This window comes from Tachyglossus aculeatus, chromosome 15 (assembly GCF_015852505.1).
Source record: "Tachyglossus aculeatus isolate mTacAcu1 chromosome 15, mTacAcu1.pri, whole genome shotgun sequence".
NCBI lineage: Eukaryota > Metazoa > Chordata > Mammalia > Monotremata > Tachyglossidae > Tachyglossus > Tachyglossus aculeatus.
In genome coordinates, this window is record NC_052080.1 from 24,975,236 (window position 1) to 25,001,111 (window position 25,876).

A 25,876-nucleotide genomic window follows, 5' to 3' on the forward strand; every position below is an offset into this window, starting at 1 on the left:
TGAGAAGAAGGTTTTGTGGTAGGCTGGTCTGGCGGCCAGGAGGGAGGTTGGGTGGGAGGCCAGACCAGAGGCTAGGCTTTGGAGCAGAGCCCCACCTGCAAACCTGGTCCAGGTTCACTTAGAGACCCCTCCACCCCCTGATGGGGAAACCCAGGTTTCCAAGCACCCCACCCCTCAGACCTTCGGCCCTATCTAACCTATCGACACTGAACTCCAGCCTCTCCGGGTTTGATTCATATGCTCTCAGCAGAGTGCAATTTCCTGTCTCTCGAGGGGGGGAAAAGAAGGCTTAAAAATATCATTAAAAAGGCTCCAAATGCTTCTTGGACACCAGGCTGCTCTGACAAACCATTTTTATGAGTTAAGTGTTAAGGAAACAGCAACACGTGGATTAAGTTTCCCTTTAAACACACATGGGCTTAAAAATTAAGCGGAGGAGGGGTGCGGCAGGAGGGGGGAGACTTGGCAAAGCACATTTGGTCTGTGCCAAGCCCAAACTCCTGAAAAATCTTCCAAGCGGCTCTGCTCCCGCCCTTTGGTGACTGACTGAGCCCCAGTTTACTGATCAGAGGTGGGACCTTCTGGGCTGTATTCCTCCCTCTTATGAGGGGTCACCTTTGAGTGGGTTCTCCTCAGAGTTGGGGGCTCAGGACAAGACCGGGGTTCGGCATGACTGGCCACTCGAAAGGCTGAGAAACTGTAGGGGAGGGAGGCTGGGGAGCACGGAGACTCCTGCAGATGTGTGGAGCAGTGGTAGCCTCAGACCTTGGGACTCCTGAGCCCCAAGGTGGCAACTTTGCCCACCTGCCTCTCCGGGCGCCTCCCGCTGACCACAGACTCCTTCATCCCTAAGACTCGAGCCAACCGATCAGTCGGCCGGTGGCATTTTATGGGGCTCCTGCTGAGGAGAGCACGAGAGAAGCGACCCTTGCATTCCCTGCCCTCAGTAGCTTCTGGCCTAACTGGGGAGCCCAAGGTGGAAAGAAGAATGATTTCCAAGAGGCTGTGTGGGAGGGAATGGCTCAGCCGGGCCCAGGGGAAATTGAAGACTAAAAAATTGAGTTTCCAGATGAAAATCCAATGGGATTGAAGATTTGGCAGAGGTTAGACTCTCTCTGTCCGAATCAGAAATGGTGCCCTGGTCCTCGGGGCCTGGTCAGGGAAGATGGGGGCTCTGGAGTGAGGGATCCCCCCACACCCAGTGATGTGATCGGGGTCTGGAGGTTTGATTGGGCTTTCCTAAAACATCATGTCACATCGTAGGCAACGGGAAGGGGGTGGTCAGATGTCTGAAGCTGGCCCTGGATCCCTCAGTGAGTTTTGGAAATCGCGGTGGTATTTGTTAAGCGCTTACTACGTGCCAAGCACTGGACTAAGCGCTGGGGTAGATCCAGGATAATCGGGTCAGACAGAGTGCTTCTGTTATACTCTCCCGAGTGCTTAGTCTTTGTGGACGGTACTCCGTCAACACAGCGATTGATGAGTCCCACCCAGTGCCCTACTGAGAGCTCATCTCCTCCAGGAGGCCTTCCCAGACTGAGCCCCCTCCTTTCTCTCCCCCTCCTTCCCCTCCACAGTGCACCTGTATATATGTATATACGTTTGCACATATTTATTACTCTATTTTACTTGTACATATTTATTCTACTTATTTTATTTTGTTAATATGTTCTCTTTTGTTGTCTGTCTCCCCCTTCTAGACTGTGAGCCCGCTGTTGGGTAGGGACTGTCTCTATATGTTGCCAACTTGTACTTCCCAAGTGCTTAGTACAGTACTCTGCACACAGTAAGTGCTCAATAAATACAATTGAATGAATGAATGAATGTTCATGCCCTTCCTAGGGGCAGGCTGGGGTCCCAGTTTGTCCTCCCTGCCTGTTCTTCTGAGAGTCTCGGACCAGTGCGAGAGAGGATTTAGAGGAAAGGGAGGTGAAATTCGTTCATTCAGTCGTATTTATTGAGCGCTTACTGTGTGCAGAGCACTGTACTAAGCACTTGGGAAGTACAAATTGGAAACATATAGAGACGGTCCCTACCCAACAGTGGGCTCACAGTCTAGAAAGTGGGCTCCCAGTCTTCTCCTGGACTGTAGGCAACAGCAGCTGCTCCTAGTCACCCAACCTGGAATTGTAAACCAGCCGGGGCCTGCCCTGGGGAAGCTTTCACTCTTACCAAATTTATGTTAGTGTCTAGTACCTGCAAAACCGCACAAAGAACTTTTTCGCCAACAGCAGTAGAGATGAGAGGGAGGAAGAGGAGAAGAACACCCACTAGTCTGTAAGGCACTTGAGGGCACGTGTGTCATATTTGGAGTCAGAGATCATGGGTTCAAATCCCAGCTCTGTCAACTGTCAGCTGTGTGACTTTGGGCAAGTCACTTAACTTCTCTGTGCCTCAGTTACCTCATCTGTAAAATGGGGATTAAGACTGTGAGCTCCCCGTGAGACAACCTGATCACCTTGTAACCTCCCCAGTGCTTAGAACGGTGCTTTGCACATAGAAAGTGCTTAATAAATACCATCATTATTATATCGCACTCTCCCAGGAGCTTAGGACAGTGCTCCGCACACAGTAAGTACTCAGTAAATACCATTGATTGATGGACAGACGGAGAGGAGAAAGAGAGAAGGATGATGATGATGAGGCATAGGAAGTGTGAGGGTAGCAGAAATCTGAAAACAACCCCCGAAGCCCCTGGGACCCAGCTGTTGGGCACCTTCTCCAGGCTTGGCAGACCTGTGGGCAGGGCTCCTCCGCTTGCTGTCCTTAACTGTGTGTGCCCAGCTGCCCGGAGCTTCTCTGAGGAAGGGGGAGAGCCTCTTCAAAGCTTGAGGAGGAACCCTGGAGGTTGGCCCTGGCTCTGCCCCACACACAGGAGGGAGGGGAGGGAAGGAAGGAAGACGGAGGGTGGGAGGCCGAATCAGTACAATGGAGAGTTACATTTTCCCGAGAACACAGTGTAACCAGCTGAAAGCCTCCTGAGCCGGGGAACGTGTGTATGTGGGCCTTCTTGTATGTGAAGTGGTGGGAGGGGGCCCCCTCTATCACGGATCAGGCCATGGAAAGTTCACCTACCCTCTCCTGCTCTGCATAACAAAGCAAGCTTTCCCTTCCCCCTGAGCCAACCTAGGGACTCTGAAAAGAATCATTAAGGAACAGCCTGTTCCCCATTTCTTCATTCCTGGCTGAGCTGAACCCAGAAGTAGAATCCACGTGTCCCCCAGGGGTCTCCGGGCCATTGTTAAAGGTCAAGGAGGTCAACATTAGGCATTTGTCTTTAGAGCTCCAACTGCGGGCAAGGCAAGGTTTCCGACCAACCGAAGAGGTGGACGGGCCCAGTGGGGATCCTGAAAAATAGTGGGCCGATGTGGGCAGTGAAGACCCCAGGGGCTATGGGGACCACCACCGACCGCTCTGGCCCAGCGTCGGCCCTGTGCTGCTCTCACTTTGGCCACCAACGGAGGATGGTGAATGTGTGCTTGTACTTGTGAGCTCATTAAGTACTCAACAAATTCTACTGACAGTGGGAAGGATCTTGCACATAGAAAACCTTGCCCTGCTGCCCATAGTAATAATGATGGTATTTGTTAAGCGCTTACTATGTGCAAAGCACCATTCTAAGCGCTGGGAGGGATACAAGGTGATCAGGTTGTCCCACGTGGGGCTCACAGTCTTAATCCCCATTTTACAGATGAGGGAACTGAGGCACAGAGAGTTAAGTGACTTGCCCAAAGTCACACAGCTGACAATTGGCAGACCTCTGACTCCAAAGCCCCTGCTCTTTCCACTAAGCCATGCTGCTTCTCTTTGCTCCTTGTGTTCTGGACCCTGGAGGGAGCCTGACGTTCAGAGAAAATAGAGCACGAGTGACACTGGGCCAGACACTAGCACTCCAATCAACTCCTCCGCGTGGCCTAACGTTTCAGGGCCGAGTCTCTTCTGTCATTGGGTGTGTTGGAGGCAGGCTAGAATTTAGTCCTCTCCAGCCTCTTTCCTTGACCTTGAATCTCTCTCATTTCACTATAAATAGCAAACGGCAGCCTCCACCCCAGGGTGGAAATCGTTTGCCATTGACCTGGGTTACAGTAGCGTGGTCCTTTTGTTGGAAGATGATCATGTGGCAAGATTTGGTGATCAGAAAATGATTATATTCTATCGATCTTGTTTTTTTAACTTGTCTGTATTTCATCCAACTATGTTTTGAAAGGATAATCTAATGTGGTGGCTTGTCTTTCATCTGAAGTTACATTGATTGCAAGAGCTTTAAATGATATTCAGGTTTAATATTCCTCTACAATGTGGCTATTGAACTTTGTAGTAGTTAGTCAGTGTGAACTATAGACTGTAAATTCTTTGTGGACAGGAATTGTATCTGTTTATTGCTGTATTGTACTCTCCCAAGCACTTAGTACAGTGCTCGGCACATAATAAGCACTCAATAAATAACCCACCAGTCATTGGTATTTATTGAGGATTTACTGTGTACAGATCACTGTTCTAAGCACTTGGGAGAGTATAATATAGCAATGTAATGGACGAATTCCCTGCCCATAACGAGTTTACAGTCTAGAGGGGGACCTGGACATGAATATATACACAATATATATGTGTGCATATATTCAGATATGTAATTTCAGATATGTAAATAAGCGCTGAGGGGCTGGGAGTGGGGATGACTAAGGGAACAAGTCAGGGCGACGCAGAAGGGCATGGAAGACAAGGAAAAGAGGGCATAATTAAAATGAACATTTTTATCAACCTTCTTTCGTCAGGTGGTTGGAGCAGAGGACTGGATGTCAGTAGACCTGAATTCTACCCCTGGCTTCTCTAATTTCCTGTTGGTGACCTTGGGCAAGACATTTCACTTATCAGTTTTTTTCATCTGTAAAATGGGGATTGAATACCTGTTCTCGCTCTTCTGTCTACTGTGAGCCCGTGTGGGTTAGACACTGTGTCTACTCCAACCCCAAGCCTTTCTTACAGGGGGCAGTGTGGCCTAGTGGGAAGCGGTGAGTCCTAGTGGATAGAGGAGGGGGCTGGGAGTCAGTTGAAGGGTTCTAATCCTGGCTCCGCCACTTGTCTGCTGTGTGACCTTGGACAGGTCACTTCACTTCTCTGTGCCTCAGTTATTTTATCTGCAAAATTTGGGATTAAGATTGTGAGCCCCACGTGGGACAGGGACTGTGTCCAACCTGATTAGCTTGTATCTACCCCAGCGGTTTTAACAGTGCTTGACACATAGTAAGCACTTAACAAATACCATTGAAAGAACCCCCACAAAACCTCTGCTAAACCCAACTCCTTTTCGGCTGCGATGACAAACAGGGATTAAACTCACTTCCCTGCCCCGACCCACACTGCTCAGACCTGGGGAGCCCCGTCCCCTCATCACTCACTCCTTCCTGTGGTCTGTGCCAAGTGACATTAAAGGCCTCAGATCTCCCTCCCTCCCCCTCACCAAATTGTGTCCCTCTCTCTCTCTTTTCCTCCCCGTCTCCACTTTCAGTCAATCAATCAGTAGTATTTTCTCAGCACTTCATTCATTCAATTGTATTTATTTAGCGTTTAATGTGTGCAGAGCACTGTATTAAGCCCTTGGGAGAGTACAATACAATAATAAACTAACGCATCCCCTACCCACAATCAATCAATCAATCATATTTATTGAGCACTTACTGTGTGCAGAGCACTGTACTAAGCGCTTGGGAAGTACAAGTTGGCAACATATAGAGACAGTCCCTACCCAACAGTGGGCTCACAGTCTAAAAGTGATAACAAACTTACAGTCTAGAGCGGTGGAGGCAGACATCTATACAAATAAGTGCATTACAGATATGTGCATAAATGCAGGGGGGCTGGAAGAGGGGGAAGAAAAAAGGGAGCAAGTCAAAGCTACATGAGGGAATGGGAGAAAAGGAAGGAGGGGCGGGGCTGAGTCTAGGAAGGCCTCTTGGAAAAGATGTGCCTTCAATAAGGCTTTGAAGGTGGGGAGAGTAATTGTCTGTCAGATTTAAAGAGCCAGGACGTGGGCTAGGGGTAGGCGGCTAGACAGGCGAGATAGAGGCACAGTGAAAAGGCTAGCACTAGAGGAGTGAAATATACAGTCTGGGTTGTAAAAGGTCAGTAAGGTGTGGTAGGAGAGGGCAATGTAGTGGGGTGCTTTAAAGCCAATCATGAAGAGTTTTTGTTTGATGCATAGGTGGATGGGCAACCACTGGAGTTTTTTGAGGAGCGGGGTGGCATATCCTGAGCATTTTTACAGAAAAATGATTCGGGCTGCAGAGTGAAGTATGGGCTGGAGTGGGGAAAGACAGGAGGCTGGGAGGTCAGCAAGGAGGACGATGCAGTGATCCAGGAGGGAGAGGATGAGTATTAACATGGTAGCAGTTTGCAAAGCACTGTGCTACTAAGCGCTTGGGAGAGTACAATACAGCAGAGTTGGTACGCACATTCCCTGCCACAACCAGCTTTCAGACAAACATTTAAGTCAATTACAGATCTACGTCTATTACCTATAGATCTTTCTCCTTCTTGGCCGGCAATGTCTCCCTTTCTCTCTCCTCTTGTTCTTCCTCCCACTGTTTTCCCCCATCTCCTTCTTCTTCCTCTTGTTCTCTCCCCGTTTCCCTCTTTCTCTCTCATCAGCAGGATTTACTGAGTGCTTAGTATGTGCGGAGCACACTACTAAGCGTTTTCTCTTTCTCCCTTCCCTTCCTCCAACCACAGTCCCCGTTTCTCCCTCCCTCTCTCCTATCCCTTTGTCTCTGCCCTCCTGCTCTTTCCCTCTCTTTTGATTTTTCTCTCTTTCTCTCTTGCCCTTACCCCCCACCCCCACACACCCCCTGCCTCCCTCTCCAAAACAGAAGATTAATTTTGCTGCGAGAACATGAGCTGGTGAAAAGAATTCGCATGGTGCTCTGAATAGCACCACGGGGAGACTCGCGGGGAGAGCTACAAATTGCTCCTGGAGACACCGGGAAAGTTCGTATAAAAGTACACATATCTTCTTTCTATAAGGTACTAACTTGTAAATTAACCTTTAATGGAGTATAAATGATGTCCTGAAAGAACTGCTTATGCAGCTATATTTATGATCTAGAAAATTGCAAATATTTACAAGATTATAGGTGTTAATGGTCTGTCAAAAATGTTTGTATATTGTACATACATTAAAGCCGAGTTCAGACCACCCTAGTCTGGTAGACCACCTCTCCATTCCCATATAGTGTTTTGCTTTGATTCCATATATGCCCATCGCTATAATTAGACCGTTTCCTAATATAGCTCCATCCCACCTTATAGGAAGCCTGCTCTCTCCGTGGATTTTGGTTATTTGAAATCTGGCGCTCAGACAGCCTGGGGAAACTGGCCCCGTTTCTCCCCCGCGGGCACGGGGGCACAAGTCATTTTGCCACAATGGTTTAGGGGTCATGCCTGTTGTCCCCCACCACCCCTCCCTTGTCTCAGTGCCCAAGGGCTTGATTTGATTGTTATCCTAGAAACCCAGTGAGGTGTATGCTCTAGTGAAGGGCCCTCTCTCACCCCTGGGCAGGAGATGGTTCCAGAGCCCGAGTCATGGATTATCTCAACAGGGTAGGGTTGTCCCATAGCTCCCCTTAGGCCAGGGTGTGTCCCAGTGGGTGTTGGGGCCAACATCAGGCTCCTCTCTCAGTGGAGTCGTCAGGGTCCCTCTCCTTCTTGGGAGCCACGTGACCTTGTGGGAAGAGCCTGGGCCACAGGACCTGGGTTCAAGTCCCCGTTCTGCTACTTGCCAGGCAGGTGACCTCGGACAATTCTCTTCACTTCTCTGGGCCTCAGTTTCCTCCTCTGTAAAATGGTGATCCAATGCCAAGACTACTTCCTACTTAGCCTGTGAGTTCACGTTTTGACTAATAGACAACGGAGCATCGGCTTTTCAGTCTGTTTTTTCCGAACAGTCGGACCATCCCGATCCAGTCCCTTCACTGTTCCCAAGCGAGGCCACCATTTTGTTTGGGGAAAATAACTGGGAGCAAACTACTTCTTTGAAGCAGATTTTTCATAGTCCTCTGTTGGGGGTGGGGAGGAGAGAGAGAGGAAACCCAGCTCTCAAGCTTTTAAAATTCTCCCAGAGAGACCTGGGTTGAAAGACTAGAGCTCCGTTACCATTTGGAAAGTCCTGCTGTTGACATTTTTTGAAGTTCCCATTGGATCGCCCCCCAAAACCTCCCATTTCCACTGGGGCCAGGGTGAAGCTGGCAGGGATGAAGGGGCTCATCAGTTGTTTTAAACTATTCCTTGAACATTCCGGGTTTTGGCCGAACCCCAGACATACTTTTCCGAGTATTCCTCGCCTTCATTTCTCAGCCATGTGTGTTTCAAACACAATCCGTATGGTACTGATTCATTGACACTGAACTCATCAAAATACCGTATAGTGTGAATTATTTGATGTCGAAGAAGAGTTATGATCCCTTTTTAATAAGACTTTTTCAATCTTCTCTCTCTTCATCGCCGGGGGTTTCATGCGCCTGATGCAGTTTCAACGTGAACCCCAAAAGTTTTGAGTTCAGATCAAAAGTCAAAGCCAGCCCAGCTCAAGTGGGCACTTAATTTCCCCCATCTTTCACTTCCAACCCCTTGTGATCGCGACGGGAAATGGAATCCATATGCTTCTGATTCATTTACACTTCAATCATTAGAATGTTGTTTTGTACAAGCCACTCGTGTCCAAGGATCAGTATGAGCCTCCTCTTTTCCTTTTTCTTTTTTTTTTTTTAACAAGTTCTTTTCTTCAAAACAGGAAGTCAGTTTGGGCCAGGTCCCAGCCAGACATGGAGACGTTGGAGTTTGGTTGGGTATAACTCTGGAGGTGCCAAGCTTAGGAAGTTCATCTCCTCCAGCTCCGCCGGAGCCCGAATGAGTCGCTTTGCTGAGATTCCGGGGAGCCAGGAGGTCTCAGCTCAATTTTGCGAGGTAGAAAGCTGCTTCTTCCAGAAGGAAGAAGGGTAGGGGTGATGGAAGGCAGCTTGGCCTAGTGGAGAGAGCACCGGGCTGTAGGGTCAGGAGACCTGGGTTCTAATCCTGGGCAAGTCATTTGGCTTTTTGGGGCCTCCATGGCCTCATCTGTTGAACCCCACAGCGGACAGGATTCGTTCATTCGTTCAGTCATATTTACTGAGCTCTTATTGTGTGCAGAGCACTGTACTAAGCGGTTGGGAGAGTACAATACAACAATAAACAGGCACATTCCCTGCCCACAAGGAGCTTACAGTCTAAGCTGAGTCTGATCTGATTACTTTGCATCCACTTTGGTGTTTAGCAGAGTATTTGGTATATTGTAAACTCTTAAATACTCTTATTATAATTGTTTTTATTATTATGGGAACTGATAATTTGACAGACAGGCTTGGGATCAAATCCAGACGGTCCCTTTCTCCTCTGGTCCCTTTAGAGAGGCAGCGTGGCTTGGTGGAAAGAGCACGGGCTTGGGAGTCAGAGGTCATGGGTTTGAATCCCTGCTCTGCCACTTGACAGCTGTGTGACCTTGGGCAGGCCACCTAACTTCTCTGTGCCTCAGTTCCCTCATCTGTAAAATGGGGATTAAGACTGTGAGCCCCCCATGGGACAACCTAATCACCTTGTATCCCCCAGTGCTTAGAACAGTGCTTTGCACATTCTAAGCGTTTAACAAATACCAATATTATATTATTATTATTTAAGGGAGAGAGCCAGTGACTGCCAGGCATCGATTAACATCATAGAATGATAAAATGTCTGGAGATCTGCACACGGTTCTTTCTGCCATGCAGTGACAACGATTTCTCAAATAGTTACTACCTAGCAGTAAAGAGATTATACATTGAGCCCTTTGTATTCAGCCCTTGGAAAAGTACAACAGAAGCAACTGACATGTCAGTCTAGGAGGAAAGGAGAGGAGGTATTACATATCCCCATTTTACAGATAAGGAAACTTGCCCAAGGTCACAGAGCAGGCCAGGGGCAGATCTGGGGCTAGAATCCAGGTAGCCCGATTCCAAGTTCACCGATCTTTCTGCTAGGCTACCCTGCCTCCGACCAGAGTGCAAGAAAGTTCCTGATTCAACACCCATTTTGCTGCCACTGCACCTCATCAAGACCTCCGTGTGTCGGAGGAATGTTACATCCAAATGGAAATACTTTAGAAAAACTCACCTAGTTGGAGATTACTGCTCTAGTTATTTCTTTGACATCAACTGGGTATGACTTGCCATAAAATATTCTTTTCTGGCACAAAAGTACACGGACATTTCTGGTTTGACAGAGTTCACCGAAGTTCTTAAAATTCGCATGTCAGGTAAAAGCATCTGATCCCCATTAGATTTGCGGAACTAAGATTTCACGGCAAATAAAAATACTATATCATCTTAATAAAATCATCATGTGTGAGGGAAAATGGGAGCAAGAAAGATCTCATTTGGAAGCCCAGGCCGGCCTCTTCATGCTCCAAGTCAGACTGCCGCTCCGTGGCAGAGGTGGGTTCTGGTTCTCCCTGGGGTAGCTTCCACTGGGCGAGAAGTCTTGCTGGAGTGTCCACGGAAGTCACGAAGGGAGAGGAAGACATTTGTTTGGCTTGCTTGGTTCGATGATGTTGGTTAAGCGCTTACTACTATAAATTACTTATTTATTCACATTACTGTCTCTTTCCCCATCTTGACTGTAAGCTTGGTATGGGCAGGGAACATGTCCGCTAATTCTCTTGTAGTGTATTCTCCAGGTGCTTAGTACAGTGCCCTGCACATAAGTGCTCAATAAATACAGTTGAAGTTTCAAGCACTGTTGTATGCGCTGAAGTAAATACAAGTTTGTCAGGTTGGACACGGTCCCCGTCCCACTTGGGGATCACAGTTGAAGAAGCGGGGAGAGGCTGGCATGGCTCAGTGGAAAGAGCCCGGGCTTTGGAGTCAGAGGTCATGGGTTCAAGTCCCGGCTCCGCCACTCGTCAGCTGTGTGACTTTGGGCAAGTCACTTCACTTCTCTGCGCCTCAGTTACCTCATCTGTAAGATGGGATTAAAACTGTGAGCCTCCCGTGGGACAACCTCATCACTTTGTAATCTCCCCAGCGCTTAGAACAGTGCTTTGCACATAGTAAGCACTTAACAAATACCATTATTATTGTTATTAGGGCCCAACCAGGCAGCCTGGCAGCCTCCAGGCACCCCTGTCCCTCCTGAGGCCTTCTAGACTGTGAGCCCACTGTTGGGTAGGGACCGCGTCTCTATATGTTGCCAACTTGTGCTTCCCAAGCGCTTAGTACAGTGCTCTGCACACAGTAAGCGCTCAATAAATATGACTGACTGACTGACTGAATGAATGAATGAGGCCTATCCAGCTACAGCTGTTTGCTCTGTGAGACTATCACAAGTGGGACGGGGGGGATATGCTAACCTTGTAGAGAAAAAGACGGGTTCCTGCTGGGACCCTTGTCCTCTGCCCATGTCCCACCCACCTACCAGCAGCCTCCGGGGCCACAGCGACGCCAACCCCAGGAGGAAGGACGCCGCGTTGACCGCGGCTCCCTTTCCCGGGCAGGGACGGCTGTGGTGGCCAGAACCGTTAGATGCCTGAGCTGTGGGAAAGCAGCGGTCTCCCCGCCTGCTCTCCCGCCTGCCCACCCACCCGGCCTGCTCTCTCGCTCCCTTTCCAGCCGACGGAGACGGGAAGAGGCCGAAGCCGGGGAGGGGTTGGTCCCGTAATGCGGAGCGTATTTAGTAAATAATAATTATCTTCCCATTTCAGCTTGTAAAAAGCAATTTCCAATGCAAATGAGTTCCTGATGGTCGAGGCTGAGGTTGAAGCAGCCACCAGAAAATTGAATAATTGCGTCTGAACCTATTATTTTTGCACGTCTCGAAGGTCTGGAAACGGACACGGCTCTTTGGGAGTGGAGGAGATCCAGCTCTTGTGGGGTGGTGGTGTGGGGGTGGGGGGAGACCCGTGTCCCGGAGAAACCCTACAGTCAGGGAGAGGCCCGTGACCCTCAGCTCCACTCAGACACCACACATCCAGGCGCGGGCTGTTCTGCAATGCAATAATTCTGTTGGACTTTCTCCCAGATGTTTAGAATAGTGCTCTGCACGTAGTAAGCACTCATTAAATACCATTGATTGATTGGTGTATGGGGGAAGGCCGAGTCCAGGCAGATTCCCGGTGTCCAATGGACACTCCCTGATTGATGGAGGTAGTTGTCAGTCAATCAATCATTGAGTGCTTACTGTGTGCAGAGCACTGTACTAAGAGTATAACAGACACATTCTATACCCACAGAGAAGCAGTGTGGCCTAGTGGAAAAGCCCGGGGAATCAGAAGGACTTGGGTTCTAATCCTGGCTCTGCCACTTGCCTGCTGTGTGACCTTGGGCCAATTGCTTCACTTCTCTGTGCCTCACTTTCCTCCTCTGTAAAATGGGGATTAAATCCTACTCCTTTCCAGTTTGACCCTGAGCCTCATGTGGGGCAGGAACTGCATCCAACCTGATTAACTCGTATCTACTCCAGCGTTTAGGACAGTGCTTGGCACACAGTAAGCACTAAACCAATACCATGCTTATGTAATGGACATGACAGTTACGGTGACACGATCTATCAGTCAATGGCATTTATTGAACTTTTACTGTATGCGGAGCAGTTTACTAAGCGTTTTGCACGGTACTAAACAATGTTGACCCTCAACCATAGGGAAACGAGACCAATCACTGGGGGGTCGGCGGGGACCTCTCTAACTCAAAATACAGCCGATGTCCAGGCATTCTTAGATCCTAGAATCATACTTGGTAACGGCAATGCAATAAACGAAAAGGTTTGGCAACACAATGGAGGAAATCACTGTTATCCAGAAGAGACACTAATTTGGATTGCTCTCTCTCAGTTCCATGCCTTCTAGAGAAGTGAGTGAGCCTCTGGTCTGGAATACCTTCCTTTCTCCTGTCTGACAGACAATTACTCTCCCCACTTCAAAGCCTTTCTGAAGGCACATCTCCTCCAAAAAGTCTTCCCTTTCTAAACCCTCATTTCCCCAACTCCCTTCTGCGTCGCCCCAACTTGCTCCCTTTATTCATCTCCCCTCCCAGCTCCACAGCACTTATGTCCGTAATTGATTTTAATATCTGTCTCCCCCCTAGACAGTAAGGTTCTTGAGGGCAGGGAATGTGTCCACCAACTCTGTTGTATTGTACAATCCCAAGTGTTTAGTTCAGTGTTCTCCCCACAGTGAGCACTCAATAAATACCACAGATTGACTGAGAGGCTTTCGCACTCCAGGCCCGGGGATTACGGATCATCCAAGGCAGGGATTTCTCTGACTGTGTCCGAAGGAGCATGATTCAGATCTTCCTACCTAACCTGGAAAGCAGTGTGGTCTAGTGGATAGAGCTTGGGCCTGGGATTCGGAAAGACTGCGTTCTGATACCAGCTCTGGCACGTGTCTGTTGTGCGACCATGGGCAAGTCACACGACTAATCTGTGCCTCAGTTACCTCATCTGTAAAAGGAGGATTAAGACCCTGAGTCCCATGTGGAAGGTGGACTTTTCCAAATTAATTACCGTAATAATGATGATAGTAATAAACATGGTATTTGTTAAGTGCTTACTATGTGCCAGGCAATGTACTAAATGCTGGGGTAGATGCAAGCTAATCAGGTTGGATGAGGTTGGATCCACCCCAGTTCTTAGAACAGTGCCTGGAACATGATAAGCGCTTAACACATACCACAGACAGAGTGAAACACTTACACTGCTATATGCCATCAATGCAATGTCCAGTGAGGTTCACTGTGGCCACCCCAGACACCCCAGGAGCATGTGGGGGGAGAGCAAAGAAGCTGTTTTGATATGACAGAGTGAGGAGGAGAAGAATACAGGGATTATGCTTCGCGCTGCTCTAAATCCTTCAGCACAGAGATTCGCCGCCATAAAAGAAAGCAAACAGACGTCAGCAGAGCGATTCCAGAGGTAAAAGCCATAAGCCAGGACAAATTATTCTAGCGTTGATGAGTGCTACCTCGGAAACTGGCGGTGGGGCCCGGTCTCAGGTGAAAAGGTTGTTTTAGACTCAGAGGAGAAGGCGGGGACCTCAGGTCCCATGTAGACAACCTAGCCTCATGGGATTCCAAGTGGGTTCCAAGATGAGATCAGTGGCATAATGAGAAGCAGTGTGGTTTAGTGGAAAGAGCACACTCCTCGGAACTGGATTCAAACTTGGGGTCTAATCTCAGCACTGACCTTGGCCTTCCGGGTGACCTTGGGCAAGTCACTTTATGCAGCTGGACCTCAGTTTTTCATCTGTAAGGGTTATAAGAACCATGCTCTAGACTGTAAGACTGTGGATAGGGAGCATGTCTACCAACTCTGCTGTAATAATAATGATGATAGTATTTGTTAAGCGCTTACTATGTGCAAAGCACTGTTCTAAGTACTGGGGAGGTTACAAGGTGATCAGGTGTCCCACGGGGGGCTCACAGTCTTAATCCCCATTTTACAGATGGGGGAACTGAGGCACAGGGAAGTTAAGTGACTTGCCCAAAGTCACACAGCTGACAATTGGTGGAGCCAGGGTTTGAACCCACGACCTCTGACTCCAAAGCCCGTGTTCTTTCCACTGAGCTACGCTACTTCTCTGTATCCTTTCTCAAGTGCTTAGTACAGTACAGAAAGCCCTCAGTAATTACTACTGAGTGATGCCCTCCAACCCTCTTAGAGTGGGAGCTCTGTGTGGAGCAGAGACTGTGTCTAATAAGCAGAATAATGATTGTTCGATTTGTTAGGTGCTTACTGTGTGCCAGGCGCTGGGGTGTGTACAAGCAAATAGGGTTGGACACAGTCCGTCCCACATCAATACCTGATGATCCCTTACCGATCCCTAGTGCTCAGCGCAGTGCTTTAGCACTTAGTACACACTTAAAACATACTGTTATTATGATGATGATTATCCTATTATTTTTATGACATAGTGTCATTATTAAAGGCATTTAAAGGAGGCTTTGCCAGGCCCACGGAAATCTGAAAGGCGCAAAGACGAGAGAGCTCGATGGGGCCCTTCAGATCCAGTGACCAATGTAGGAGGGCGGAGGCGAAGAGCGCAGCTCTGACCGAGCCAAGCTGAGGCTCAGGGAGGCCGGAGAGCCACGCTCGGTGGCTGGCAGGATCGCCTGATCCAAGTTGGAGCTGGAATCCCGACCGTTGGCACAGCCGCTCCCTTGGGTTCCCCGCCCCCCAGCCTCCCGAGCCGGACACCAGTGCAACCATTTTGAAAGGCCCCCACTGCCTTCAGAGCCAGTCACAGGCCCAGCTGCTCCCTCAGGTGCCCCCTGAGCCGGGGCACACCAGCATTCCTTCGGTCTGACTTCATGAATCTTCCCTGGCTTTCCAGGAGCAGCCGCAGCCCCGGAGGGGACTCTCTCTCCCCATCCCCACCGTGGGGCACTGAACCAGAGCCAGGGTGTTGTCTGCTTCAAGAGAAATTGCAAAACCACAAATTGCAGAACGCCATCCCTGCTGGCAGCAGGCCCCCTGTTCCTGCTGGGTACCTCTTGAACCGTAATTGTGCATTTTATCACCCTCGGGGTAGCTCACTCGGCCTGGCTCGGCAGCATTGATAATAATAATAATAATGTTGGTATTTGCTAAGCGCTTACTACGTGCCAAGCACTATTCTAAGCTCTGGGGTAGATACAAGATAAACAGATGGTACCACGTGGGGCTCACAGTCTTCATCCCCATTTTGCAGATGAGGTAACTGAGGCATAGAGAGGTTAAATGGCTTGCCCAAAGTCACAGAGCTGACACGTGGCGGAGGAGGGATTAGAATCCACAACCTCTGACTCTCAAGTCTGGGCTGTTTCCCCTAAACCACGCTGATGACTCTCCTCTCCAGGAGCCGTGAGTGCGGGAAGCAGACTCCGTGGGTCAGACACGGAGCTGGTGAAGGAGTCATTGCTGGGACCCTATTCTGGATCTGCCCCCGAAGTAAGCCGGGACTCCGGCCATTCAGGGGCTGGATGATCTGGACCCCCAGCGCTCTCCCTCAGTCGACCATGAGACAAATCATCCTTTGGGGTGGCGTAGGCTGTGGTGAGGAGCTCAGAGTTGGGAGTCAGAGACCTGGGTTCCAATCCCAGCTCTTCCTCAGGCCTGCTCTGAGACCTGACTGTCCTTTTTCGTTAAGTCCTTTTTCGTTAAGTCCTTTTAGACTGTGAGCCCACTGTTGGGTAGGGATTGTCTCTATATGTTGCCAACTTGTACTTCCCAAGCGCTTAGTACAGTGCTCTGCACACAGTAAGCGCTCAATAAATACGATTGATGAAGTCAGCTGGCCTCCTTGGGCCTCAGTTTCACGATCTTTACAGTGGGAGCCGTCTCCCCCTTCTAGGCCGTGAGCCCATATAGAGATGTGAGACCATCTCTATATGTTGCTGACTTGTACTTCCCAAGTGCTTAGTACAGTTCTCTGCACACGGTAAGCGCTCGATAAATACGACTGAATGAAAGAATGAATGGAATGACTATGTGTCCAACCTGATTTGCTCGTATTCACCCCAACCCTTAGTATGATGCCTGGCACAGAGTAAGCACTTGACAAATACCATAATTATGATTATTATTCCCCACTCTCCCTCCCTTTTCGATTGCGGGACAGGGCTGTCCTCTCTCCCCTCAGCCACGCTGCCGCCCAGGAAGACGGAAGGGTGGAATTTGGTCCACAAAGACGATTAAGGCTGCCTTTTCTACACCTCAGCTGAATATCCCTGTTCTGTCTGAGTGGTTTCACAAACCACTAATCCATGGTAACATTATTTTAGAAATCCAATATTTTAATGTAAAAAGAATGCTATGGGAACTCTACAGTTGGCATGTTCATAAAGAAGTAGAAAATCCCCCATGTAGCACAAGGATCACCCGTACCTCAACACCAAATCCGCCACACATGTCAACAGCAGACAGCGATGGCAGATAAATGCCCCGACCCACGAACTATGGGTAACACGGGGGGCAGCGATTGCCAAGACATTCCCATGAGGCATGTGCTGTCAATCGATCGACAATACTCATCATATCTTCATGGATAGATATCGGAATAAAAGGCAAAAAGCAAAATATTGTCACCGACACCTCCGGCATCTGGTATAAAACTGTATCCTACTAAATGGAATTTAACTCTTAGTACAATGCAACAAGTTTCTCCTAAATGCAGTCTATTAAACCACAAGTTGCAGTGCGGCTCAGTGGAAAGAGGGAGGGCCTTGGAGTCAGAGGACCTCGGTCCTAATCCTGGCTCCGCCACTTACCTGCTGTGTGTCCTTGGCCAAGTCATTTAACTTTTCTGTGCCTCAGTTATCTCATCCGTAAAATGGGGATTAAGACTGCGAGCCTCATGTTGGACTTGGATTATCTTGTATTCACCGCAGTGTTTAACACAGTGCCTGGTACAGAGTAATCGCTTAAATACCGTATTTTAAAAAGCAGAAAGCCAGTGCTAGCACAGTGATAATTCAAAGATGTTGTTCTTGCTTTCGGGGCAAAATTTGGGGGACTGGGTATCTGCTCTTAGAAATTTTGGCTTTTATTAAGTTCTTACTCTCTGCCAAGTGTTAGAGCAGTTGCAGGATGATCCCACTGGACACAGCCCCTGTCCCACCTGAGGCTCCCAATCTCAGGGGGAGGGAAAGCAGGGATCTTATTTCCATTTTACAGACAGGAAAATTGAAGCTCAGAGAGGTTAAGTGACTTGCGCCCAGATGCCCAGCAGTCCTGGGGCAGAGTTGGGAATAGGACAGGGACCTCTTTACTCTTAGGTGTATGCTCGTTTCATACGGCAAACTGCCTCTTTGGGGAGCTTCAATTGATTGAGAGAAGCAGCATGGCTTAATGGGAAAAGCCCGGGCTTGGGAGTCAGAGGTCATGGGTTCAAATCCCGGCTCTGCCAATTGTCAGTTGTGTGACTTTGGACAAGTCACTTAACTTCTCTGGGCCTCAGTGACCTCATCTATTAAATGGGGATGAAGACTGTGAGCCCCACGTGGGACGATCTGATCACCTTGTGTCTACTCCAGTGCTTAGAACAGTGCTTTGCGCATAGTGAGCACATAACAAATGCCATCATTATTATTCAAGAAAAACAAAAGCAAAAAAGCCCTTTCACCTTGGGAAACCAATATGGATGGTGTTTTGGCTACTCTTCAAGCTAGCCAAGCTAAGTGATAATAATAGCATCAGCAGCAATAGGAAGAGCACTAATGGTAGTTATAGAAGCAGTAGCAATAGTTGTAGTAGTAGTAGCAATAGTATCACAACTAGTAGTAGTAGCTATAGTGGTTGTAGTAATAGCAGCAGTAGTAGAGAAGCAGCATGGCTCAGTGGAAAAAGCACGGGCTTTGGAGTCGAGGGTCATGGGTTCGAATCTCGGCTCTGCCTATTATCAGCTGTGTGACTTTGGGCAAGTCACTTCGCTTCTCTGGGCCTCAGTTCCCTCATCTGGAAAGTGGGGATTAAGACTGTGAGCCCCCCGTGGGACAACCTGATCTCCTTGTAACCTCCCCAGTGCCTAGAACAGTGCTTTGCACATAGTAAGCACTTAATAAATGCCATTATTAGTAGTAGTAGTAGTAGTAGTAGCAGTAGCATCCCTCTTCTCCCTCAGGAAGGGCAGGTGTCTCAGGAAGGGCTACTGGGGTCACTTCCCACAAGGCAACCCTCTAACTTCCATTTTCCATGTACTAGGTGCCATGTGACCTTGGGCAGCTGCTTCACTTCTCTGGGCCTCAGTTTCCTCATCTGTAAAATGGGGATTGAGATTGTGACCCCCTCGTGGGACTGTGTCCAACCCAAATGGCTTGTATCCACCCCAGCACTTAGTAGAGTGCCTGGTGCATAGTAAATGCTTAAGAAAGCCATTATTATTATTATTTTTAGGAGAGTGGGGAAGTGTGGGGGGTGGAGACCGAGGCAGTCCCTAGCCACACTTCCCAGGTGACCCCTTCAAGCCCACTGCTCTTGCGGAGGAGGGAGAGTCACAGTGGCTGTGGAGGGCCAACTAGGCGCTTCTGGGAGCTCGTTCACAGCGCGGGGAAAAGCCCAGGCCTGTGAGCCGGGGCATCGCGTCCTCCCCCACCTCCACTATGGGTCCACTGCATGACTTTGGGCAAGTCTACGGACTTCTGCGGGCCTTCAATTCCTCTGCTGGAAAATGGGGAGAAGGACACCCCCCTCCCTCTGAGACTGGGAGCCCCATGGGGGATGGGGAGGAGCTGTGTCGGATCCGATTCTCTTGTGTCTACCCCCTGGTTTTTGACACAGCGCTGGGCACCCACGATGTGCCCGATGTGGGTTGTGAGTAACTGGTCCCACCCGGGGGGCAGGAGGATCCCTAGGCTTGGTTATCATTTAATTTCAGTTTCCAAAGGAAGGAACTCCCACCCAGGCCAGTTGATCTCGCCGGAAGCCCCACCCAGACCCCCACCCCTGGATCCCGTCTTTCCTCTGAGTGCCTGAAATGCTCTTTAGTTTGGAAAGCAGGCATAGGGACCCGGTGAGAAATGGGGGTCACCGAGGGACATGATGGGCCTCGGGAAGGGGCATGGGGGCACATAGAGGGCACTGGGGGCCAGGCTGGGGAAGCGTGATGCAATAAATCCACCCTGTCATCAGGTGCGGCAGGGAAGGAGGTGCCACTACTCACATTTTCCCGCAGGCTGCAGGCCTGGTCCTAAAGGGCCGACTCTAAAATAGAAAGAAAATGGAAAGGTAGTTTAGAAATCATCTGCTGGTCAAATCAATCAACCGGTGGTATTTATTGAGTCCTTACCTCCCACCCACCCCCCAATCCCATCAGTCAATCAATAAATGGTATTTATTAAGCACTTACTATGTGTAGAGCACTGTTCTAAGCACTTAGATCCAACTACACAGGCGATGCAGGAGGGAGGAGGAGTAGGGAAGACATGCACATATATATGTATGCGTCTTTATTTATCTATATTAACGTCTGCCTCCCCCTCTAGACTGTGAGCTCGTTGTACGCAGGAATGTGTCTGTTATCGTATTGTACTCTCCCAAGAGCTCAGTACAGTGGTTCGCACACAGTAAGTGCTTAATAAATGCGATTGAATGAATGAATGAACATGCCTATGTCTGTTCCATTTGGACGTTGTTCAGGGAACCCCATAAACAGACATAGATCCCTGAGGGCTAAGGAAGGGTTAAACAAGTTTGCAAGTGATATCGGCATAATCAACATCGACAAAGACGGCAACTGTAGCGTGAAGCAGCATGGCCAAGTGGTTAGAGCTCGGGACTGGGTGTCAGAAGGCACTGGGTTCTAATCCTGGATCCACCAATTGTCTGTCATCTGACCTTGGGCAAGTCACTTAACTTCCTTGGGCCTCTCCTCATCTGTTGTAAAATGGGGGTTAAGACTGTGAGCCCCAAGTGAGTCATGGTCTGTGTCAAACCTGGTTAGTTTTTATCCACCCAGCATTTAGTACAGTGCCTGGCACATAGTAAACACTTAACAGATACCGCAAAAAAAAAGGGCTCCAATTGAGCCCACTGAACCAGGGGAATGTAATGAGATCAGATAAATGGGCATTAGAGAGACTCAGGGTCTGTGCTTTCAAAGGTCGGCAGCAAGATCGCTTTCCATAGTACATGAGGAATGCAAACACTGTGTCAAAAATGTACACGGGACAATGAATTGGAATGGGGAGATTTCACTCTGGTAAGTTCAGTCCAGAATTCAAGCCTTAGGGAAGTACAATCGGATGGACTGCAAAGGGCTTTGGGGTGATAAACAATTGCAAACAGGCGTTGTGTAAATAAATATTTGTATCAGCCCCGTGTAAATATTTAGAAGGGCTGAATGCTCCCAATTATTTTGCTTTAATTAATTGGCTAACATAGGAAAGTTTCAGATTCAGCCTTGCCTAATTAACGCATCAGGAGATGGGTCTAGGTCTTTCATTTCAGGGATGCTTTTGAACAGCATGGCTAATGGGTTGACATTTCTTTATGTGGCACTGGTTAGGCCAACAAAGAAGCCATAGTTAACAATGCGCAGTCATTTATGCACACTGGGAAGCAGCGTGGCCTAGTGGAACGAGCATAGGCCCGGGAGTCAGAGGACCTGGGTTCTAATCCCGGCTCCGCCACACGACTGCTGTGTGCCCTCAGCTCTTCTGTGCCTCAGTTCCCTCATCTGTAAAATGGGAATTGCATCCCTGTTCTCCCTCTTATGTAGACCGCGAGTGAGATCCGTGTGGGACCGGATTATATTGTACCGCTAAGCTCTCAGTACAGTGCTTGATATGGAGCAAACGCTTCACAAATACCAGAATTATTATTCTGCAGTCGAGGGGTAGTTGAGTTCTCGAAGGACTTTGTGAACTGGGGAAACTGTATCATTGAGCCTGGTGGATCACTGGGAATGTATGATTTGGGGGAAGGTGGTTTGAAGACACCATCAAAACTGATACTGCCCAATACAGAGTTCTACTTTATTATTCCGTCTGCCGCTAGCAGAGAGCTTTAGTCCCAGACTGCCGGCCGCCACACCACAGTCACCCAATCACAGAGGCCCACAGTCATTCATTCATTCATTCAATCGTATTTATTGAGCGCTTATTGAGTGCAGAGCACTGTACTAAGCGCTTGGGAAGGACAATCCTGTGCAGAGCGCGCAGTCTGGTGGAGGGAGGCGTAGAAGCATCACGGCTAAGTGGATAAAGGACGGGCCTGGGAGACAGAAGGACCTGGGTTCTAGTCCCAGCTCTGCCACATGTCTGCTGTGTGACCTTGAGCAAGTCACTGAACTTCTCTGGGCCTCAGTTACCTCATCTGTAAAATGGGATTAAGAGCATGAGCCCCATGTGGTCTGTGTTCAACCTGAATAACTTGTATGTACCCCAGTGCTTAGAACTGTGCTTGGCACCTAGTGAGCACTTAGCAAGTACCGTAATTCGTTATTATTAATCGTTAGATCGTATTTATTGAGCGCTTACTGTGTGCAGAGCACTGTACTAAGCGTTTGGTAATTATTATCATCATTATTATTATTATTATTACTCCATCCATGCCTTGTGCCTAAGCATGACAGGTTCTTAACAAATACCAGTCTTCCTTATTATAAGCAAGGAAAGTGTCAGCTAATTCTGTTGTACTGAACTCTCCCAAGTGCTAAGTATAGTACTTTGCACATAGTAAGTGCTCAATAAGTACCATGGATTGATTATTATTACTGGGCAGCAAATGCACCCCTGACCTCTCTAGGAAAGTAGTAAAGAAGCAACATGGCCTAGTGGAGAGAGCACGGGGCTGGGAATCAGGAATCTTGTGTTCTAGACCCGGTCCCACCTCCTTGCTGATGTGTGACCTTGGGCAAGTCAGTTTACCGTATTGGATCTGTTTCCTCATCTGTAAAATGGAGATAAAATACCTTCCTCATGCTCCCTCTGAGATGGAGAGCCCCATATGGGATAGGGACTGTGTCTGAACTGATGACCTGCTATTTGCTCCAGCTCTTGACCCATAGTAAGTGCTTAATAAAAGCTGTGATTATGATAATAATGACGCCGATAATTCTAATCATTATCAACATCATTATTATTACTATTGCAATGTCTGGCATCTGCATGGTTATAAGGGGATATGCAAAAGTTGCCGAGTGATTGACGGCTGAGGAACGGACTTTCTTAGCCTCTTTTTATCGTTTGAGTTTACAAGGCTAGTAAGTGCTTTATAAATCCTTCTACCCCTACGCTAAGGCAAGCCCTGATCTGAAGTTCTTCCCGATTCCAGGTCGCTTATAATCGACTTCCGTGTTTTCCACTTCTCCTGTTTTCTCAGTCGCGGGAAATATGATCCCACTCCGTTTCATTGTAATCGATAAACTAGCGTACGGTCTGTGTGCCAGCCGATGGGTCCCTGTTTTTATAAATGTACATTAGCAGCGGGGGAGGGGCACAGAGGGGAGGCCCGGCTAGTTTGGGATTTTTCATATAGATACTTTGGAGCGAGTGGCATGCCGCGGCCTCAAGTGAAACCTAATATTTCAGAATGAGATTTCAGTCTCCACACGTTTGAATGATTTTCCTGGGAGACAAATAGTCTTTTATTTGAATTAACTTACAGAAGCGTTTTATTAAGGGGGGAAAAATCCACGGGAATGATCCCACAGTGAAGCTGAATCAGGGACTAGAAGCCCTGACAGACAGGAGGGGGATGAGGGCCACCGGAGAGTCCCCTGGTCAAAGTCATTTGAAAGCATCAGGAGGGAAAAGGGAATTTACACCTGCTGGTGCCCCCAAGTCCCAAGCTCAACACGATTCGCTCGCTATGTCCACTGACAATCCCCAGGACATGGGAATGGTTTTGGAGGGCTGGAGAGAGGAAGAAGAAGGATGCCATGGGATTTCAATGATGCTGCCATGGTCAATCCATTGAGAGTCTATTCCGGATGCTAACTCCGTGCAGAGCATCGTACTAAACGCTTGAGAGTGTGCCGTGGAATTAGAAGATATAATCCCTCCCTCAAGGAGTTTATTTACTATTATTTTGTTCTTAATGGTATTTGTTAAGCGTTATGTTCCATGCACTGTACTAAGTGCTGGGGTAGACACAAGATTGGACACAGTCCATGTCAAACACGGGGCTCACAGTCTTAATCCCCATATTGCAGATAAAATAACTGAAGCCCAGAGAAGTTAAGTGACTTGCGCAGGGTCACACAGCAGACAAGTGGCAGAGACAGGATTTGAACCCAGGTCAATCTGATTCCCAGGCCCATGCTCTTTCCACTAGACCATGCTGCTTCTCTATTATTATTATATTTCTTAAGCACTCACTATGTGTCAAGCACTCTTTTAAGTGCTGGGATAGATTCGAAGTAATCAGGTTAGAAGCAGTCCCTGGCCCACATGGGACACCCACTTTAGGTAGGAGGGACACTGTACTGAATACTTGAGATAGTAGAAGTGTTAGGGGTGTCTCTGGCTGCAGGGAGCTTACAGTCTACTGAGTGCAAGGCACTGGTCTAAGCAGTTAGGAAAGTAGCCTGTTGTTGAGTAGGGATTGTCTCTGTTGCTGAATTGTACTTTCCAAGCACTTAGTACAGTGCTCTGCACACAGTAAGCGCTCAATAAATATGACTGACTGGATGAATACAATAGAATTAGTAGGCGTGATTCCTGCACTTAAGGGGCTTACAGTCTATTGAGTGCAGAGCACGGGACTAAATGCTTGTATGAACACAACAGAGTTGAAAGACCTGTTTTAGAAGAACTAATTTTCCCAACCCTCCAAAGAAATGTCCCAATCGGCATGCTGCTTTCCGAGTCTTTTTTTTTCAATCAGTCGATCAATCAGTCGTATTTATCGAGCACTTACTATGTGCAGAGCACTGTACCAAGCACTTGGGAGAGTATAATACAACAGACTTAGCAGGCACAATCCCTACCCATAACAAGCTTGCAGTCTGAAAGAAGCCGATATTTCTATCCCCCGATCACCGATGCTGATCATCTTCCCCAAGAAGAGAAAAAGGATGTTGTTGGATCCCAGAAAAATATCGCTGGCCACGAGGCCTACTGACGGACAGTCTTGCCAAAATCCGCTTCCAGCCAGGCCTCCCACAAGGAGGGTCACCAGGATCCCCAAATGGGGCTTTGGCTGATTCCTTCAGGGATGTCCCAGTGCCTGCTTTTTCTGGGTTTAGAAAAAGCTGAGCTAGTAATGAAAGGAGCCATTAAACCGGTTGCAAGAAAGACTGATTGATAGCTCATGGCAGACCCTCCACTCAGACAGACGTAGGAGGCAGTTCTTGGAAGTTTTTCTTCATTCTCCACGTTTCATCAAGATGCCCAGAAGCCGCCCGTCAACCCAGTTGTGTGCCATGTCACTGGGTGAGGGCTGAGAAGCCTCGGCCCTGCCAATCCTTACATGGGATTGGTTATTTCTTGAGAATATGCAGGATTAGCTCCTTGGGTTTTTCTTTTTTGGTTTGGCTTTTGGCACTAACACTCCTGCCTATTGGTCAGCAGGGTAACAGCTTCCAAAATGCTCCTTTTTTTCCCTCTTTGTGGCATTTATTAGGCATTTACTACTAAACTCAGCACTGGGAGAGGTACAATACAATCAGATCAGACGCAGTCTCTGTCCCGCATGGGATTCACAGTTGAAAGGGGACCGTGTTCTGGGCACGTGGGGGCAACTGGACTGCTGCCTACTAGCCACCTCCTTCCACAACGGGTCAGATAGACTGGGCACCCAGCCCCGTACTCTCCCTTCAACGGTGGTTTCAGAGAACATGTAATAGTTGTCGTCCTTGTGGCTGTGGTTGTACCTTCCCACTTTCGTCACTTTTCCCCTTAAAAGCCCATTGAAGTTGTCTCTCCCCACCAAGAATGCATCCATGCCCTTCTTGAACTCCCGAAGAAGTCACTCACATTTGCACCTCTATTAGTAGTGGTAAATGTACTGACTAAATAATAATAATAATCATAATAATTGTGGTATTTAAGAGCTTACTATGTGCCAAGCACTGTACTAGGGTAGATACATGGTAATCAGGTTGGACGAAGTCCCTGCCCCCCACGGGGCTCATAGTCTTAATCCCCATTTTACTGATGAGGTAAATGAGGCCCAGAGGAGTTAAGTAACTTGTCCAAGGTGACACAGCAGACATGGCACAGAGCAGAGATTAGAACCTATGTCCTCTGACCAGGCCCCTGCACTTTCCACTAGGCCACGCTGCTCCTTATGGGTGCAAAGCACTGTATTAAGCGTGGGTAAGGAGTACCCAGGTTTGACTGAGATAGGGTACCCACCCCTCAAGGGGCACACAATTGAAGAATAAAGGGGAAAGGGAACTAGC

At 48.4% G+C, this 25,876-nt stretch overlaps 1 protein-coding gene across 1 annotated transcript in view; it reads right to left on the bottom strand.

Annotated features, from left to right (window-relative positions):
• The window catches only part of ANKFN1 (ankyrin repeat and fibronectin type III domain containing 1), an 87,542-nt gene extending 67,816 nt beyond the window's left edge, over positions 1-19,726 (bottom strand). The window contains exon 1 of the mRNA XM_038757320.1: positions 19,691-19,726. The gene's annotated coding sequence lies outside the window, so the exon portion shown is untranslated. The remainder of the gene's footprint in view (positions 1-19,690) is intronic.
• Between the last annotated feature and the right edge of the window lie 6,150 nt (positions 19,727-25,876).